Genomic DNA, 19,127 nt, shown 5'->3' with positions numbered 1-19,127 from the left:
TAGGAACCCTTTTTGTTTGACAGGAGGAGGTATAGAGCACGGAGAGGAGATGGCTAGTGTGAGTTTTTGGAAATGCTATGCCACTGGCTGTGATATTTTCTTCACAAAGGTAAATCAAAATCCTTTGCCATCAGCAGTATCCCTATATCCATACCGCCTGCAACTACATAGATGAAAATGGAATACCAAATATATGCACAGGACATATCTACAGTCAGTGAGACAGACGCGACGGAAGCTTATTCTCGCACGCGTGATTTAATGAAAAATTGAGCAATATCTACTTTTGGTTTGGAGTTGGAGTAAGCTCTACTTTTACCCTACACCACTCGTTCTACAATCCCTAGCCCTGTATATCAAAGTGTCACACTCACACCACCACCGCCGCCGCCGCCGCCTGTGAGTTTTGAGTGTTTAACTCTTATATTTGTTTTGTAAATGTTTACCCAACCATAGTGGTATCCATTTTTTTTTTTGTTGTATCCTGAAAGATAAAAATGGAACAACGCAAAGGACTCGAGGACTCAGAGGACGACAAAGACTGTGCAAAATATATGTGGAATAGTTATGAAACTTGGAAAATGCATTTGCTTGATTACTTCACCATCATATTTAGGTTTTTCGTTCATATTGTTTTTTTTTTGTGTTTTTGTCTGCCCGGAAGGAGTGAATATACATATTTACGTACCTATTGGTCCTGGTCCAATGACATACTCTATCATGAATATTATATTCAAAAATATTATGTTTTTTTTTTCTTTTTAAAGATTTATTATTGTAGATGCTCGTGTGATTTTTGGGAACCTTTTTAAGTGCACTTTTTAAAATTGGCCTTCTAGTGTTTTTGAATAATTGAATATTTCCATCATAAAAATTGTTGCTTCTTTGTCTTTTTTCGTTCGGTCTAGGGAGTTTGGTTTCTGCAAATTTTTGTTTTATTTATGACTTAGAATTTAGGTTATGAGAGACTTTTAAAGAGAAAATGGAGATATTCGTTATGATAATAAATCGTATGTTTAGCACGTAATAATTGCAGTCAAAAAACACTTCATTCAATCACTTACGAGTATTTTTACTAAAAATAGAGAAAATGAAAACGTTCAATGTTATTTTGAAACGTTTTGCTGTTTTCATTCCATAAATAAGTTTAAGGAAATAAATACCTAAGATTTACTAAATATTTGTTTTAAGTATTTTGGTTCATCATTGTCACTAAGCATGCTTAAAATCAAATGAGTTTTTTATTAGAAATTATCGGATTTTTTACTTGAGACTTAAGGGTATGTCTCCCGCAGAAGCGAACTCAGAACTCATGTAAATGTATTTGAATGTATTAGTGAAAGATCCCCAGTAGGAAATTTGCTCACCAATGAAAATTTTGTGTGAAATCGCCAAGGAAATCAGCTACTCGAATCATTGAGGAATAGCATGCAATGAAATCCTTACTGAAAGGCATTGCGTTTTTCCTATGATTATACAATCCACCCTATCTTTTTCCTTGTAAAATATTTCATTCACGATATGAAGCACGAGATGGGTGTTTTGTGTTTGTTTATATTTGCCTTTTTCTTCTCTACCTGCCACTGAGATTGGCTTTAGTTTTAGAATTTCAATGCTCGGGTTTTTAACATATAATAAAAAATTGCATATCCCGTTCGGCAGCCTGGTTTGCTTCGAGAAACAAAGTTATTTCTAACAACAACGACCGACGGTGATGGCGACGGATGGTTGAAGGATTGCAATCAGCGTTACCACTTTACTTCAATTGAAGTAGATCTACTTCTTTTTTTTTTCAAATACATAAATTTAAAATCTACTTCCTAATTCGCACCATCATCAAAATATTGAAATCTACTTCATTTTCAATATCTTGTTTTTTACCTACTTCAATTTTAATAAAAATAGACTGAATCTACTGATCTTTTCTCTCACTCTTGTACGTAGTCTTAAAACTTTCTAGAGAATTAAAAATCGCTTGAGTATTTGCATTTTCAGTGAATATGTATATTATTTTTTTCTGTTTGTTAATGTTTAAAGTTGTACCCTAGTCTTATTTTGGATTTGATTGTTTGTTTTCAATATGAAAAGATATTTTCACTTTTTTCCTAAAACCTACTTCCACTTTTTTTTGAGAAGTGGTAACGCTGATTGCAATGTTCGGATTCTTTACATATCATAAAAACTTCGATTCGCGATCCTCAGCCTGGTTTGCTTAGAAACAAAGTTATTTCCAACAACAGCGCACAGTGTTCGGGGTAAGTGATTTTTTTTTGAAAGCATTGTTGTTTTTTCGAGAAACAGTTTTCCAGTTGAATTCCATTGTTCATAGTGTCAACAAGTGAGTAAAGCTTAAAATTATTAAAAAGAGTTTAGAAAATAAAATATAAGTGTAAAAAAGTGAATATTTTGGTAAATTGGTAGAATTTGTGTTTAAATGGACAAGGAAAATATTCAGGTAATTTCATTTAAATTACAAATCCCTTTCTACAATTATTTAGTCCTATTTTATTGCTCTTTTTCTAAAGGCTTCCGGATCTAAACAGTCGGCAATGGACTCCATTGAATTTTCACCCACAAAGCAGGCAAGGCGGATTTTTAAGAAAACGGTAATTATAACTATTATTATTTTATTAAATGAAATTTCTATATATCTGCTTTACATTTTGTATAGAATCAACAAGATATGATAGACGAAATGAGAGCGGACATTAAACGTTTGTGTGTCACCACGGAGCAGCTGAAAAATGGGATCTGCACATTGGCATAATTTTTTTCAATAAAATCATAAAAATTTACATGACTGTTTTTTTTTAATATTTGTATCCAAAGATTTAGGTATGAGTAAAAAATAATTCGATAATAAAAACATGATTAACTTCATTTATGCACATTCACTTCATTTTTCACCAGGTCAATTTGCATTAGTGAATGAGTTACATTGGCTTCCCTAAGGAAACCACTGGTCAATATTCATTTATGAAAAAGGCGTTCAATTTTGCAAAGTGAAATCCTTGGTGAACATTCATCACATTTTTCACCAATGTAAAGTACACAAGTATATCAGCAACTCCACTAACCCAGTGATGTGTGAGTTCACGGTATTTTTCATCAACTACAATTCACTTTGGAATACACCAAATGCACTTGCTTGGTGATTTCCTCACTGAACAGTCACCATGAAATTCACAACTTGGTGAACGCCAATCCAATCCCCATGTTAATTTCACTGATGTTTTCACCATGTTTTCATGGGGTGTAGCTTCCATTCACCAAGGAAAAAGTTGGTGATTCACCGATGAATTTTTTGAAATTTCCTACTGGGTCGTTACTCTCTTCATTATCAAATTCAAAATTTGAATTTCCAATTACTCTATATTTGCCTCTTGATCTTTTTTGTCTCTCAGAGCGAGGGATATATTTCCGCACAAGCAGCCAATCAAAGAAATAAGAAATAGAACAACGTTGCATGATAAACCGGTTTTTTTTTTGTATGGCTAGTTAGGTAGATTTGTTGTTGTCTTTTGCATATGGTGCGAATTTTATAAAGCAAGTGGGTATTTTGCTATCGAAGGAGATGTTTTTTTCTTGAATTTCTTTTTTTGGTCGACATTTTCTAATTATTGAAAATACCTATTTTATTTTAATATTTTTTAACTTCCAATTGGAAGTTATTGTAATGGGTCCGATTTGTCAAATTAAAAATTTTGACATTTCTCGGGGTTTCAAGGTCCCTAGATGAAATAAAAGAATAGATGTCTGTGCGTGCGTGTGTACGTACGTTCGTACGTCCGTACTTTCGCGACGTTTTTTTCGTCGTCCATAGCTCAAGAACCACAAGAGATATCGACTTCACATAAATTTTGTTATACAGATAATAAGGCAGAAAGATGCAGAAAGCGCTCTCAAGAAAATTCCGTAGGTGGTTTTTTTCCCATAGCAGTTTGAAAAAAAGGTGAAAATTTTGGTTAACCCTAAATATCTTACGAACCAAAAACGCTAGAGACTTGAATTAATTTTATATAATTTATTGCAACGTGATATCCACCAAGTATATTTTTTGAAAAAAAAAATCCATTTAAAGGTTTTTTTTATAAATCAAAAAAAACTGAAGAAAAAATTTGTCACCTCCCAAATTTTACGACTAATCTTTCAAAAAGTTGAAATTTAGGCTTCAAACTTATTTTATCTTATAAGAAATATTGTTTTCAACATTTGATAGAAATTTGAAGAAAATCTCATTGACAGTTTTTTTACAAAAAATAAAACTCTAAAAAAAAGCAGCTGACCATAAACAAAATCAAAAAAAGAGGCTGGAATGCGACCCACACTGATAACTTCCCATCCCGTCTGTCGATATGTCTTGCTTAAAAGTTTGTCTATATGTACTCGTATCAATTTTTACTAAATTTGTGTACTATTTTTTGTAGACTTTATTTTGTATGTAAAAACGGACTGTTGGATTTTTATATAAAAATTACTGAATATCGAAAACAATATTTTCTGTAAAATAAAATAAGTTTGAAGCCAATATTTTTAGTTTTTGAAAAGCTATTTGAGTCGAAAGTAAATGTTTACCAAGTTTTAGTATTGTTTTTTTTTTAGAGTTTTATTTTTTGTAAAAAAACTGTCAATGAGATTTTCTTCAAATTTCTATCAAATGTTGAAAACAATATTTCTTATAAGATAAAATAAGTTTGAAGCCTAAATTTCAACTTTTTGAAAGATTAGTCGTAAAATTTGGGAGGTGACAAATTTTTTCTTCAGTTTTTTTTGATTTATAAAAAAAACCTTTAAATGGATTTTTTTTTCAAAAAATATACTTGGTGGATATCACGTTGCAATAAATTATATAAAATTAATTCAAGTCTCTAGCGTTTTTGGTTCGTAAGATATTTAGGGTTAACCAAAATTTTCACCTTTTTTTCAAACTGCTATGGGAAAAAAACCACCTACGGAATTTTCTTGAGAGCGCTTTCTGCATCTTTCTGCCTTATTATCTGTATAACAAAATTTATGTGAAGTCGATATCTCTTGTGGTTCTTGAGCTATGGACGACGAAAAAAACGTCGCGAAAGTACGGACGTACGAACGTACGTACACACGCACGCACAGACATCTTTCTAAAAATCTTTTATTTCGACTCTAGGGACCTTGAAACGTCGAGAAATGTCAAAATTTTCAATTTGACAAATCGGACCCATTATAATAACTTCCTATGGTAAGTTAAAAAAAAGCAATACCCGGGAATGATAGTTAGCAAAAAAAATCAAGAAAACAAAATATATGACAGCGAATTCACGATACCTACAATACCTCTTTACCCTTTTTTATACCTACACTACAATGTGCAACCACAAAACTTGCCGAAAGTTGAACCAAAAATCAAATTCTGCGTATACGATTGACTACGTAACACCCAAATCACGAGTCCATGACCTTACATCATACCACATACTAGAAATAAAAAAATATTTCTAAGAAAAGTCTTTTTTTTTGTTGTATTTTCTGTTATTGTATACCGCAAGCAAAACAAAGAATACAAAAACTAAATGAGCCATGAGACCAACAACAAAAATAAAATCTGAGAGAGGATGGGCGGGCGAAATTCTTTTGCAAAGAATTCTCTTCTTGAGCGCTGAGATGCAGCGGCATTCTTGGGAACTGGAAACTTCATAGTGTGCGTTTACAAACAAATTTGTTGTTAAAAAATGCAAAATAGACCTCTTTTATAAAAATTAAATTAAATAAACAGTAGACGCAAGAACTTTTTACTTTTTTAAATAGAATAAACAATATGCCAAAAAAAAATAAAAAAAATATTTTGGAATTATATAAGCTCCCGATCCCTCACAATTGCACCACAAATGTTGTTATATTGAAATGCATTTTTAATTATGTTGCGACAAATATTTTTTTTTTCAAAATCGATAGTAAGAGTAATATATATGGACCTTTTTTTTAAAAAAAAAATTAAAACTAAAAAAAAAAAAATCAGCTCGCCCCATGAATTCGCAAAAAATATTGGAAAAAAAAGAATGTATTTTGGATTTTTTGTCTAAAAAAGTTACTATAACTATTTTTAAAAAAAAAAATTTAAAAGCAAATATCTGAACATATATTTAGAATTTGAAAAAAAGTTAAATTGACTTAGCTAGCTGTTATACTTTGGAAGTTTTATCAAATATTGCACCTATGCCACAATGCAAATTTGCCCTATTTTTCATAGTTTTCTACAATTTTTCTTGGAATAAATAAATAAATTAAAAAAAAAAGAAAATCGATACTATTTATAAAAATTTATTGGTTTTTGGAAAAAAATATAAAAAAAATAAAAAATTATATTTTACACACTGCCCCATTGATTTTCGCAAGTAACTACCTGAATTTAATGATTTTTTAGTGATTCTAGTGCTGTTAAGGAACAAACAATTTTTTTTAATTTTTTATTCCTTTATTCATATTTAGCCCAATATATTTTTAATCAAAACCCGTTTATTTCATTTAAATATTTAAAAAAATGTGAACGCTACAAAGCGCAAAGCACTAATCAATTTTTTTGCATGCGACATGCCCTTAAGGAAACTCAAACAACTGATATTTTTTTGTAGTGTATCAAATTTCTAAGACTCTACTACACTTTACTTCAACACTTATAGCTTCAAGTTGATAACCTTAAAATGATAAGTTTTTAAGCCGAAAAAACTAAAATTATATACAAAATATAAGCAACCAAAAATTGAAGTTTTCTTTTGAGATATTGGACACGTATTAAAGCAATGTTAACAACATTTTTTTTATGAGATGAAACTAGTTTAAAGCAAATACTTTTATGAATGAAAAATCATTTTTACCAATTTCAACAACCTGTTTCAAAAAAAAAAGACTGTCAATTGGATTTTTCAAACAAAGTTAATCAAAAAGTAGAAAGAAAATTTTCGATATTGTAAAATAAGTTTAAAATTAAATGCTTATTTTGTATGAAGATAGTTGAGTTGAAAATCAATGTTTATTCATTTTTAGAAAAACTGTTATAATATTTTTAATGTTGGTTTTTGAAATTGAACATTTTGACGTTTCTGTTTACTGTTTACGTTTACTGTTTTTAAAAAAAAACGTCTGTGTGTCCATATCACTTCTTTCGTATAACCGTTTTTCGTTGGCCAGTCTTTTAAGAACGAGTTAAGATATTGACTTGAAATAATTTCTTTTACTGATAATAATATCAAAAAAATGGAGAAAGGACTTTCAAAGAAATTGAGATCTGGTTTTTTTACTACTACAAACAAAAATAAAATGAACGACTGGGTCGCAGAAACTTGCTTATATATCCACAGAGTTTGATTAAGTATACTTTTTATGAATTTTGTATATCTAAAATTTAACAGTTTTAGTTTAAAAATATTTTAAGTATTTAGTTTTTTAGAGCGTATTAATATACGTTATCCATTTTAAGTTCGTTAAAAAATTATAACCCGTTTTTGAGACATTGAATTTCGAAAAAAAAATGTTAAATATTTTTTAAAAATCAACAAAAAAACTATTAAATTTTTGATCATCAAATATTATTAACACAGTATAAAAGCTTTTGCAGAAAAACCATTGAAATCAGTTATTTAACTCTTGAGAATACTTAAAAACAAAAAAAAGGTTTGAAGCAATACAAACATTTTTTTTATATTGATAGATTCCAAATTAAGAATTTTAAAAAAGATATATTGGTCAGTCTTTGAGATAATTAGAATTATCGATTTTTGGGGCAAAAAATTGTATGGGGATATTAAGTAAAATTTTTGAAAATTGTCAGTTTTAAATTATAATACCTAGGGATTGTTCCACATCCAAACTTATTTTATTCTTTTTATATTACTGTTTACATTAAGTTAATTTCTTAGAAATATCTAATAAACAACGTTTTTTTTTTTCAAAACAAAAACTTAAAACTCATAAAAATTGATATTCGGCTATCTCCAGAATAAAGGAACATATCCTTAAAACTTTTTTTGTTATTAGTATTTTGTGAAACTTTTAGAAAAATTAGAACGACAGTTTATTTTTACAGAAAAATAAAAACTTAAAACAAAAGCAGTGCCAAAAACTGAATATTGACTTAAATATCTTATGGGAACAAAGAATTATTTAAAAACTGTGTTCGTTACAATCAAAATCAAAGTCCTACCAAAAATATTATATTTTATTGATTTACCTTCTCTTATATATCTCGACATGAAACGGGTCGTGGTCGAAAACTGTATGGGATTTAAAACTGTGTTTAAAATATTACGTGTCAATATTCTGGGTTTCAAAGTCCTGTTTGTCAAAAATATATAAAAGAATATCTGTATTTCAAAATATTGGCTTGTCAAAATTCTGTAAATACGAGTAGTCTGAAGAAGACTATTTACAGCATTTTTTACTACAAAGTTTTTGAAACAAACCTTTTTTGAGAACTTTTGAGAATTTTTGTTTTTATTTTAGATAGAGTTCTTCTATATGAATTTGTATTGAGTTTTCTATAGAGTCGAAATAAAAGATTTTTAGTGAGATATCTGTGCGTGCGTGCTAACGAACGTCGCGTCCGTTTGTTGGCAACGTTTTATTCGTCATCCGTAGCTCAAAAACCAGTAGAGATCAGGGTTGTTTCGGATGTACAAATTTTGAATTTTTTAAACTCACACATCCGCGGATGTGGATGCGGATGCGGATTTTAGATTTTATTAAATAAAAACAATTTTAAGTCCGTAAATAAAGGAAAATGTTATTGATTATCTTTGCGTTTTATAATTAAATTTAAAAAAGGGTGAGTTATATTTAATAAAAAGCAAGATTTCAGCCTTCTCAAACTGTAATCTATTTCTTAATGGATCGTATATTAATCCAGCTCCACTAAATAGTTGTTAAATTTGTCTGCAATGATGTTACCTGTATGGCGATCCACAGTTCATTGAAAATAAAATCAGTAAAAAAAATCGTCCTCTAAAATTATATTTGGGTGCTAGTTCTTGTATAAGACGGCAAGTCCGTCTGCAAAGTTAGATGGTAAATTCTGAAGCACTATCATTTCTAACGAAAGTTGTTTCTTTGTTTCTTGTAAAGGTGTTACAATTTTTTATAAAAAGTAAAAAAATGGTTTTAAGAACATAACAAACAATTTTGTACAAAAAAAAAAATAAAATAACTAACAAGCTATTTTAGAATTTTATGTGGTTTTTCAACGAAGAAGTCATGCGTCCTTTTCGTGAGTATGTTTAACGACATATTTTGGATTCAGACTTGTCAGGATCATTTTTATTTAAATTAAAAAAGATCCAGATTCTGCTTTTTATTGGTGGCGGCATTTATGTTCTGTATTTGTATCACTTTTTCACTTAATATATACAAATAAACTGTGTCATCTGGCCACTTAGCAAGAGCTTTTATATCATCAAATCTGTGACCATTGCATATGACTTGTAGTTACTTTTGTCGTCGCCTATTTGGAACCGAAATTTTTGAATTTGGAAGGGTGAAAGGGTCGTTTTTATTTATCTATATATATAAAAATCAATGCCACTTTTCGTTTTAATGTTATAACTCAACAATGCCTTTACCGATTTGGCTAATTTTGGTCTTGAATTATTCGTGGAAGTCCAGAGAAGGTTTGTACGTAAAGAAAATTAAAAAAAAAATCTTGAAAAGGTGTAAAATCAACACACAAACAATTTGTACTAATACTTAAAGAAATCCCGATTTGTTGATTACCTTGGAAATGTACAACGAAGCAGTAATAATAATTGAAGATATGTATGCCTAACAATTGTAAATAAAGCATTAGCACAATTGTGTATGAACGCACCAAATTGTGAGATACATGATTTTTTTGATCGTGAATTGCAACGTGAGCAGGAGTTAAATTCTAATGATTTACATATTTGTACAATCGTATATAATGATAACTTTCGTTGTATCATTGATATTAGCGACTATTCCATCGGAACAGAAAATTGCATTGACTCTTGCATCTCGGGAATTGCTGCTACATTATTAGAAGGTGGTCGCACACTCTGCAATAAAATTGCCATTGAATGTACAGGTGATTGAAACTCCAACTTGCAACATTTCGAGAAATTCTGGTATAGCAAAATTTCTGCGATTAACATCAATTATTTTATGGGACAATGGCGAATGAAAAATCAATAGAAGCATTTAATCGAACAATGCAAGATTTACGCGTTAATCAACAGCTGTTTTAGTGGTGCTCTGATATTGCTGTCAAAAGAGTTTCGTCAAACATTGCCTTTCATTCCTCATCTCCTACTGATGAAATAAACGCCTGTTTGAAGTCATCAGTTCTTTGGAGATATGTACGAAAATTGACACTGAACATTAATATGCGTATTCACCTACATAATGATGCAACTGCCCATGAGTTATCAAAACAATTGTTAGAAATTGGTGATGGCAAAATACCAATCGACAGTACCATCGGATTGATAACTTTACGGAACAATTTTTGTACAATTGCGTAATCTATAGATGAGTTTATTGAATGTGTTTTTGCGAATATTCATTTTAGCACCGAAAAAAAAAAAACAATTATATCAATGCCATTTCAAATTCAAGCGAAACTGCCACGTGTAGTCACTACATATAAATCAATTGACAGTGTTATGAATCAAGATGAGGCAATGAATTATCCAATTGAATTTTTAAATTCATTGGAACCGGCTGGTATAGCACCGCATTGCTTGAATCTGCAAATTGGTTCTTTGATTATATTATTACGAAACATTAATCTACCAAAACTGTGTAATGGCACCAGATTGGCAGTGTAAAAGTTATCGCCAAATTTTATTGAAGCTACAATCTTAACTGGTAAATCAAAAGGATAAGTGTGTTTGATACCGAGTATCCCTATAATTCTAACAAATATGTCATTTGATATTCAAAAGATTACAATATCCTGTGCGTTTATCATTTGCGATGTCCATAAATAAGGCCCTAGGACAAACACTTCACGTCTGTTTTGTCAATTTGGAGGAATCATGTTTTTCACATGGCCAACTTTATGTTCCCTGTTCCAGAGTCGGTACCCCAAACTTTTTTATTTATTCATGCTCAAAATGGAAAAACTAAAAATATTGTTTATCCAACTGGTTTAGACTAACCCATAAGGAGCCACCATAGTAAGAGTACCCAATTCTTTTTATTTTTTACTCTTTGCTGATAAATATAATATAAACAATATATCATTTGAGTTATTTGGACTTTTAAATAGCTAGCGATTTAAAATGTTTTTTTTTGTTTGAATAAATAAACTTAATAATCATTTATTTTATAACTATGCCTTATACGTAGCGAAGCACGTACCGAGCCGCTAGTCATGATATAGTATTCCGTGCTGTTGCTGTTTTTCGAATTTGAAAAAAGCGTTAAAAAACATCCTCATTTGCAACAAACTACGCATCAGTTTATGCGGATGCGGATGTTGGAATTATTGCGAATAATCCGCAATTGCGGATGCGGATGCGAATATTCGCAACATCCCTAGTAGAGATACCGACTTCAAACAAATTTTGCTATACAGATAATAATGCAGAAAGATTCAGAAAGGGCTGTCAAGAAAATTATGTGGGTGGTTTATTTTACCCTAGAAGATTAAAAGAAAGGTGAACATTTTAATTAACCCAACATATCACACGAACCAAAAACGCTATAGACTTGGATAATATTTTATATAATATATTGCAACGTGATACCAAACACGTATATTTTTTGAAAAAAATAACGTTTTTTTATAAATCAAAAAAACTGAAAAATGTGTCACCTCGAAAATTTTTAGAATATAAAATAATTTTATCACCAAAACAATTTTGCGAAACGAAAAATAACGTTTTAAACATCTGGTCAAATTTTGAAAAAAATCGAATTGACAGTTTTTTTTTATAAAAAATAGAAACCTAAAAAAATATTACTCAAAGTTGGTAAAAATTGAATTTCAACTCAAATATCTTTTCAAAAATTAGATATTATTGCTTTCAACTTATTTTAGTTTATAAGAAATATTGTTTTTAACATTCGGTAAAATTTTGACAAAAATCGAATTTTAACAAAAATAAAAACCTTAAAGAAGCATTTCCAAAAGTTCGTAAAAATTGATTTTCATAAAAAATAAACATAAATTTTAGTTTTTGATATTCAGTGAATTTTTAATAAAAATTCAACGTTTTTTCATAACAAAATAAAATCTACAAAAAACAGTACCTACATTTGGTAAAAATGATATTCGGTTCTCGATATCAAGTGAACAGTACAAGGTATTGACTTCAAATTAATTTCATTCATCCAATTTGTATTTGTTTATATTAGAAATAAAAGCTTTCAAGAAATGCAACTTAAATTGGTAAAAATTGGTTAACGACTTAAAAACCTCGTTAACAAATATAAATTTCGAAATCAAACTATTCCATCATATGCAGAATATTGTTATTAATTTTTTGGAATAATTCAATTGACAAATTTCGTAACATAACACGAAAACCTATAAACCTTTTAAGGAAGACAAATGACAGAAAAGAAGGGAATTTATCAGTATGGGTCGTATCCCAGCCTCTTTTTGAATATAGTGTTTTGCTTACACAGCACTTTGGTATACAGTATGATAAGTTTACGGTATTTTGAAATTCAGAATTTAAGACAAACTGAATTTTGATAATCCAAAATTCCGATAGACAATATTTCTACCAAATTATATAGAAATCAGCTACTTTCGCAAGTAATTTTATTAAAAAAAATTAATTGTTACAAAAAAAATAATTTTTAATTTTTTATCTGTCACCTCTTTTTTGAAAATTCCACCAGATCAATGACGTACAATATAAAACGACAGAATAACATTTTGAATAAAGTTTTTGTAAGTTTCTGCTTTAAAGGATTTATGAAGTCTTCTTTTTATCTCTTAACATTAAAATCACAAATAAATGGGATGTTTTAAAAATATTCTTACTTCATATGACTCATAAGACTCCGACATTTCGAATTACATAATTGATCTCTTCTTCAAAAGTCCCATAGCAAGGCAATAAAAATAGCTACAATTTATCTTCTTTGAAGACTTGTAGCAACTATACAATTCGCAGTTGCTCTATGCAGCTCGGATTATATGGGTTCTCGATTTATTTGGAAAATATGCGTCAAGACAAGGTGTAATGTTCATCTTCTGATGAGCCCAACCATTAGATCAGGGCGAAATGCATATATGAACACTTTTATGATGGTTCGATTTTAAATTATATTTATTAAAATAATTGATTTGATATTTAGATTGTAAGGTTGCTTGTTTTTGTATTTGATCACAAAATGTCTAACTGTTGATTTATTGCTTTGTTTTTGATAATATTGGATCATGTTTAAATACGTAAAAAAAATATGAAAGTGCGAAAATATAAGATGCTTACACCCTTAAAAAGGTTGTTTTACGATAAATATTTTAACAATTTTAAAGCGTTAACTTCCTTAAAGGTTTGGTTTCTTTTGCTTATCCTTAACAGTTTCAAATTTCCAAAAGAAACTTGAAGACTATATACGACTTTAAAAAATCTAGGGTGTGAATGGGTAATCTTTGGATAAAATATTTTATTCTTAAGGCAATACTTATTTATAATTAGATTTTTGTCTGTAAAATAATATTTCACTAAAATTATTCAAGACCTTACACCTTACCTTCAACTCATCTCCCAATGTAAAATCTAATTTTCAAGCTATAAATATCATTCATAAAAATGCTTAACTTATATACATACATAAATGGCAATACTACTTTTATTTTTAATTATTCTTCACAGAGAATCAAAAAAAAAAAGGAAAACGAAAACGAAACGTCCTTAAGGACATAACAGCAAACCAAGTATAAAAGTATCACGTACGATTGTCATTTAAGTTTTGTCAAAGGACATTCCAACAAAAAAAAAAGTACCCTCGCCTGAAATCCCTTGAGGGATTTCTAGCAATATAAAGGACAGCATAACAAAAAATAACAAAACAAAAAGAACAAGTAATAGACAAACGATAGGGCAATAGCTGCAAAATTGCAAAAATAACGAAACCAATTCCAACATTCGAAATTGCTGAGGAGGGAACCAAATACCACACACTACAAAATGAACAATCGAAACCCAAGGACACTGCATGAATTCGATTGCACAGAGCAGAGATTGAGAGTTGGGGCGTCGTCGTCGTTGGGGGTGGGGGTTAGAGAAAGTGTTGGAATTACCATTGGGACAGAGTTCCACATCCACATTCATATAACCATATTCATACCTAAACATACAACGAAGTTAAAACTGGACCAAGCCAAATCTCTGTTTTCCAATTTTTCGTCCTTTTTTTGTTATTTTATCTATTTTTTTGTTTAGTGTTGTTTAACAGTGGGTATAGTTCTCATCGATCCGCCCTCGGCTATAGATGCAATAAAACGCTAAATTTTCAGATTTAACCCTCTCTGTACACGGAACTCATATGTACCTAAACCTATACGTAGGATAGGAGAGCATGGCGCCTTCGGGATATTGATCTAGAATGCTCGAGCTTTTCAAAATATCAAACAAAACAAAACAAAACAACAGCAAAACGAAAAACAAGGAATATAGTTCATCGTCATATGCATGAGTTATGGATGCCGGATGTATTCAAGGATTCTTTCCCTTTTGGTTTTCATATAGTTTTCATTTATTCTCTGTATTTTGTATTTTCTTGTTCTTTTCCATAAAAAGACGAGTAGTAGGTAAATTATGTGTTCCAATGAATGTAAGGAACAGAGTTGAGTTCGTTTGTTTCATGTCAAGAAAAATATTGATTTTGAAGTAACTGCAATGCAAAAGCTTAAGTGAGGGAGGAAGTTTAACAACAACAAGAAAAACAAACAATATTTATGTTGAAAGGACGAAAAGGAGTTTTTTTTTATTTTTAGATTTAACGAGAGATCTCAACAAATGTTAGCATAATTTTTTAATTTTAACTTTTCATCCCCACTGACATTTACAAATAGTTTGTATGATGATATTTCAGAAGCTTCCAACAAAATAAATGTTTTGGGTGTTAACAATCAACGGGCACAATAGTGGTCTAGCACTACTCCCCTTTAACAGCAACAAACTCATACGCTTTTCAACCCCCCTCCCCTTACTAAAAAAAAAAATTAAAAAATTTAAACTAATATGGAAAACTTAATAAGCTAGCTAAGAACACACAATTCACTTAACTTTAACTTTTAAAAGTAGTTTCTGGGATACAACACTTCAAAAGTTACAAAAACTTTTACCTACTGAGTGAATGGGTGACTGGCGATCATCACAATTATGAAGCACTTCGCGGCGGCAATATCTGAGAACCTTAAAATTTCACTCCAAACTGGTGCAGTGAAAGGGAATATCTAAAAATAACACATTTTGATCTAGCGGCTTGATATACACCCAGTTTCTTATACAAAATTTTATTTAAAATATGTATTAAAAAAAAACTCTTCAGGGTGGTATAAAATAATGAAATTTACTAGAACCATAGTGTATGTCACGCAAAAAAAGCAATATACACTTGAACTCTCGTCTCAGGGGCGTAGTATCCACCCATTTTTCATGATAATGATATCTTAAATATGAAATATTTCCGATTTTTGAAGGATGATGAAACTAAGCATATTGTAAATGATGAGCATGTCGCACGAACTTTAAACTGCATCCAAAAAGTCTGTTTAAAAATAGTATAAATATTTTAAGATTTAACAAAAACAAATGTGGAAACGTTTTTGAAATATCAAGTTTTGAAAAAAAAAAATTAAATATTTTTCAAAAACAATTATCGTCTTTAATCATTAAATAAGATTTTGTAAATATAAGAGCTTACTCAGAAAAAGGTGTATTTACATAGGTTCATACGTCAAAGATGGGTTTAAAAAAAATTACGTTTTCATGGTGTCACCATTCTAGAGCAATATAAAAATATTCTCTTTGCATTGAAAAAAGCTAAGTTAAGTAAAAACTATAAGAAAAAAACTTTATAAGAATAAACCGGTTCTTAGAAAATTAGAACTTTCAATTTTTATTTCAAAAATGGAGCTGTTATTTTTGCTTAAGAAATAAATTGCACGACTGGATCGCACGAACTTGCTCCTTTATGCAAAGATTCTGTTTTAAAAAGTTCTTCTACAAGATTAAAAAATATACAGGTAAAATAAGTTAGTCTTCAAACATATATTATAAAAATATAAAAATATTTTGGTATGCAGTTGTTTAGTGATTATAAAAATACGCTCTACATTTGAAGTGCGTAAAAAAACAGTCTCGGCTGCAGTAAGCTACACATCGGATTTGGGGGTGCGGCATCTTTCATGCAACAGCGTCAATGAAGACGCCATAATAATAATTGAATCGTCAACAATTAGTAGAAGTCTTTCAAGAAATGCAATGAATACTTTTGGCTATGGTATACGTACAAAAATCGGAGCTTGGAACGTTCGATCCTTGTATGGCGAAGGTAGATACGAACAGCTAGAGCTCGAAATGCTCCGTCTTAAGATCAGTATCCTGGGCATTAGTGAAACAAAGTGGACAGGAACAGCTGAATACAGATCTGACACTGGACAAACGAGAATGCTGTATTCGGGATAGGATGAAAGAGAGGGCGGTCAAAGGCTGCATGGTGTTGGAATTATGTTGCACGAAGTAGCTAGGCGCAGTCTTATTTCCTGGACGCCAATATCTGAAAGAATAATGACAGCAAGGTTCCGCTCAAAAATTCGCTACATCACAATCGTTCAGTATTATGCCCCCACAAATGAAGTGACCGAAGAAGACAAAACCGCGTTCTGCACTCACCTTAACTCGGTTTACAGTATAGTGTTCTTAGAGCTGATATCATAATCGTCATGGGAGACCTCAACGCTCAAGTTGGTGCAGACAATTACGGTCTGGAACTAGTTATGGGAAAAAATGGCTTGGGGTCACGTTATGAAAATGGTTACATGCTTGTCGACTTTTGTAACGCAAATCGTCTTGTAATTGGTGGGACTGGTGGTACTGAAGTGCCCCAACTTAACGAGATGGGCAGATCCTTCAGGGGTATTGACATCGAACCCCCTTCAATAGCGGAAATTGAAACAACGATCAATCTCCTCAAAAACAACAAAGCAGCCGGGCTTGACGAAGTACCAGTGGAATTCCTGAAAGCTGATCCCGCCACAGCAGCTAGTATCTTGCATCCGCTTATACAATTTGTTTGTTAAAACGAAACCTATCCCAGGGAATGGAAGGATGGACTGATTGTTAAGGTGCCAAAAAAAGGTGATCTCAAGAACTGCAACAATTGGCGTGGTATTACCGTTTTGTCCGTTTTCAAAAGGTTAATGGCAACTTTAATCCTTGAACGGATAAAGGCTAGAATTGAGACTATTCTCAAGAGGAATCAGGCTGGCTTCCGCAGCGGTCGGTCGTGCTTTGACCATATCAACACCTTACACATTGTTCTTGAGCAGTCTGCAGAATTTCAAACACCGCTAAACCTCATTGTTGTAGATTTTGAGAAGGCCTTTGACCGAGTTAACCGAAAATATATATGGAGATCACTTCTTGGGAGAGGAATTCCGACTCTTTTGAAGTGCGTCAGGGTGTGAGACAAGGAGATGTTTTATCGCCAATTCTTTTTCTGCTGGCGATAGATGATGTTCTGACAAAGTCGGTACAACTAAGAGTCAAGGTATTCAATGGAGAACGTTTGAAAGGCTTAGCCATTTAGACTATGCTGACGATATATGTCTCATGGCTAATAACATCAGTGGACTGAACGAGATATGTCAAACTTTACGGGTGAAAGGAGAATCGTGTGGTCAAAAAATGAATAGCAAAAAGACAAAACTAATGCTAACAGGCCCCAACACAACATCGTATTATTCTCCATAACACACCTGTTGAAGAGGTCGAACAATTTAATTACCTCGGAAATATTGTATCAGCAAATGGTGGTACGGATGTGGAGGTAAAAAGCAGAATCAATAAACTGAGATTCTTCGAATCCAATGTAAATTCGTGCAATTATATGCTTGTGAAACATGGAAAGTCTTGGCCACTATCTCGATAAAATTGCAGGCTTTTGTGAAGCGCTGTTAAAATCCTTAAAATTCACTGGCCACAAACAATATCTAAACAGGAATTGTGGCGTAAAACAGGTCAGAGGCGCTTGGACATAGACATTCAGAAAGCGCAAATGGCAATGGATTGGAGGATGGATTGAGGAAACCAAACGATGATATTGCGAAGCAGTCCTTTAAATGGAATTCTCAGTGGTCACGGCGGGTTGGAAGACCAAGAACAACATTTAAATCTACAGTGCTATCGGAAGCTAACTCCCAGAGAAAGACGTGACCACAGTTAAGGTATCTAGCTGCAGATTGAGAAGGATGGAGACGTTTTGCTGACGCCCTATGCCCCATACGGGGTTAGAGTACCTGATGATGATGAAAAAACAGTTGAACCGTTTTTAAGATATAGAACTTAAAAAAATAATATTTTTTTAACATTTAAACACAAAAGAATGGCACTTTTGATAATAAAATGATGTTAACTATAAGAGCTCGTTCAAGAAAAATTATTCAAATCAGTTCATAAGTTCCTGAGAAAATTAAAAAACAAAACACGGTTCTTGAGCGGTACCTTTCCGTAGCAATACAATTTTTTCTTACTAAAAGAAGCCAAGTCTAAAAATACAATTTAAAAAAAAAATTTAAAAAAATCTTTCGATTTGTTTTTGAGAAAATTATAATTTTCGTTTTTGACTGTTAGTTTTAATCTTAAAAAAAAAGAAAAAGACAACTAACGTGAATCTCCTGAAAACCTTACCTTCCAAGTTTGAACTCAATCGACCCAATTATTTAGGCTGTAGGAGCGTGGACAGACAGAAAGGACAGACGGACGGAATGTTTGATTAAAATCTCAAGTTCGAAATATGTCGCAAGTAAAATTAAAAATGGCTGACACAATTCTACTTAAAAAATAAATTTCCAATTTTAAAATGAATCTACCCAATGGTTTGTACTGTAGGGGCAACGACAGACTGGCGAAACCGCCAAACCCACTTTTTCGACTTCTTTGATTAATAACTCT

General features: G+C 31.3%; 1 long non-coding RNA gene across 1 annotated transcript; it reads left to right on the top strand.

Moving 5' to 3' along the window:
• Positions 1 to 2,058: 2,058 nt before the first annotated feature.
• LOC129952833 (uncharacterized) lies at positions 2,059 to 2,802 on the top strand. The gene is made up of 3 exons (XR_008782397.1): positions 2,059 to 2,455; positions 2,526 to 2,606; positions 2,672 to 2,802. It is a non-coding gene; the product is annotated as an uncharacterized LOC129952833 (long non-coding RNA).
• The last annotated feature ends 16,325 nt before the right edge of the window (positions 2,803 to 19,127 follow it).

Source organism: Eupeodes corollae, chromosome 3 (genome assembly GCF_945859685.1).
Source record: "Eupeodes corollae chromosome 3, idEupCoro1.1, whole genome shotgun sequence".
NCBI lineage: Eukaryota > Metazoa > Arthropoda > Insecta > Diptera > Syrphidae > Eupeodes > Eupeodes corollae.
Note: the sequence above shows the minus strand (reverse complement) of the source record. Positions and strands in the feature narration are given on the sequence as shown.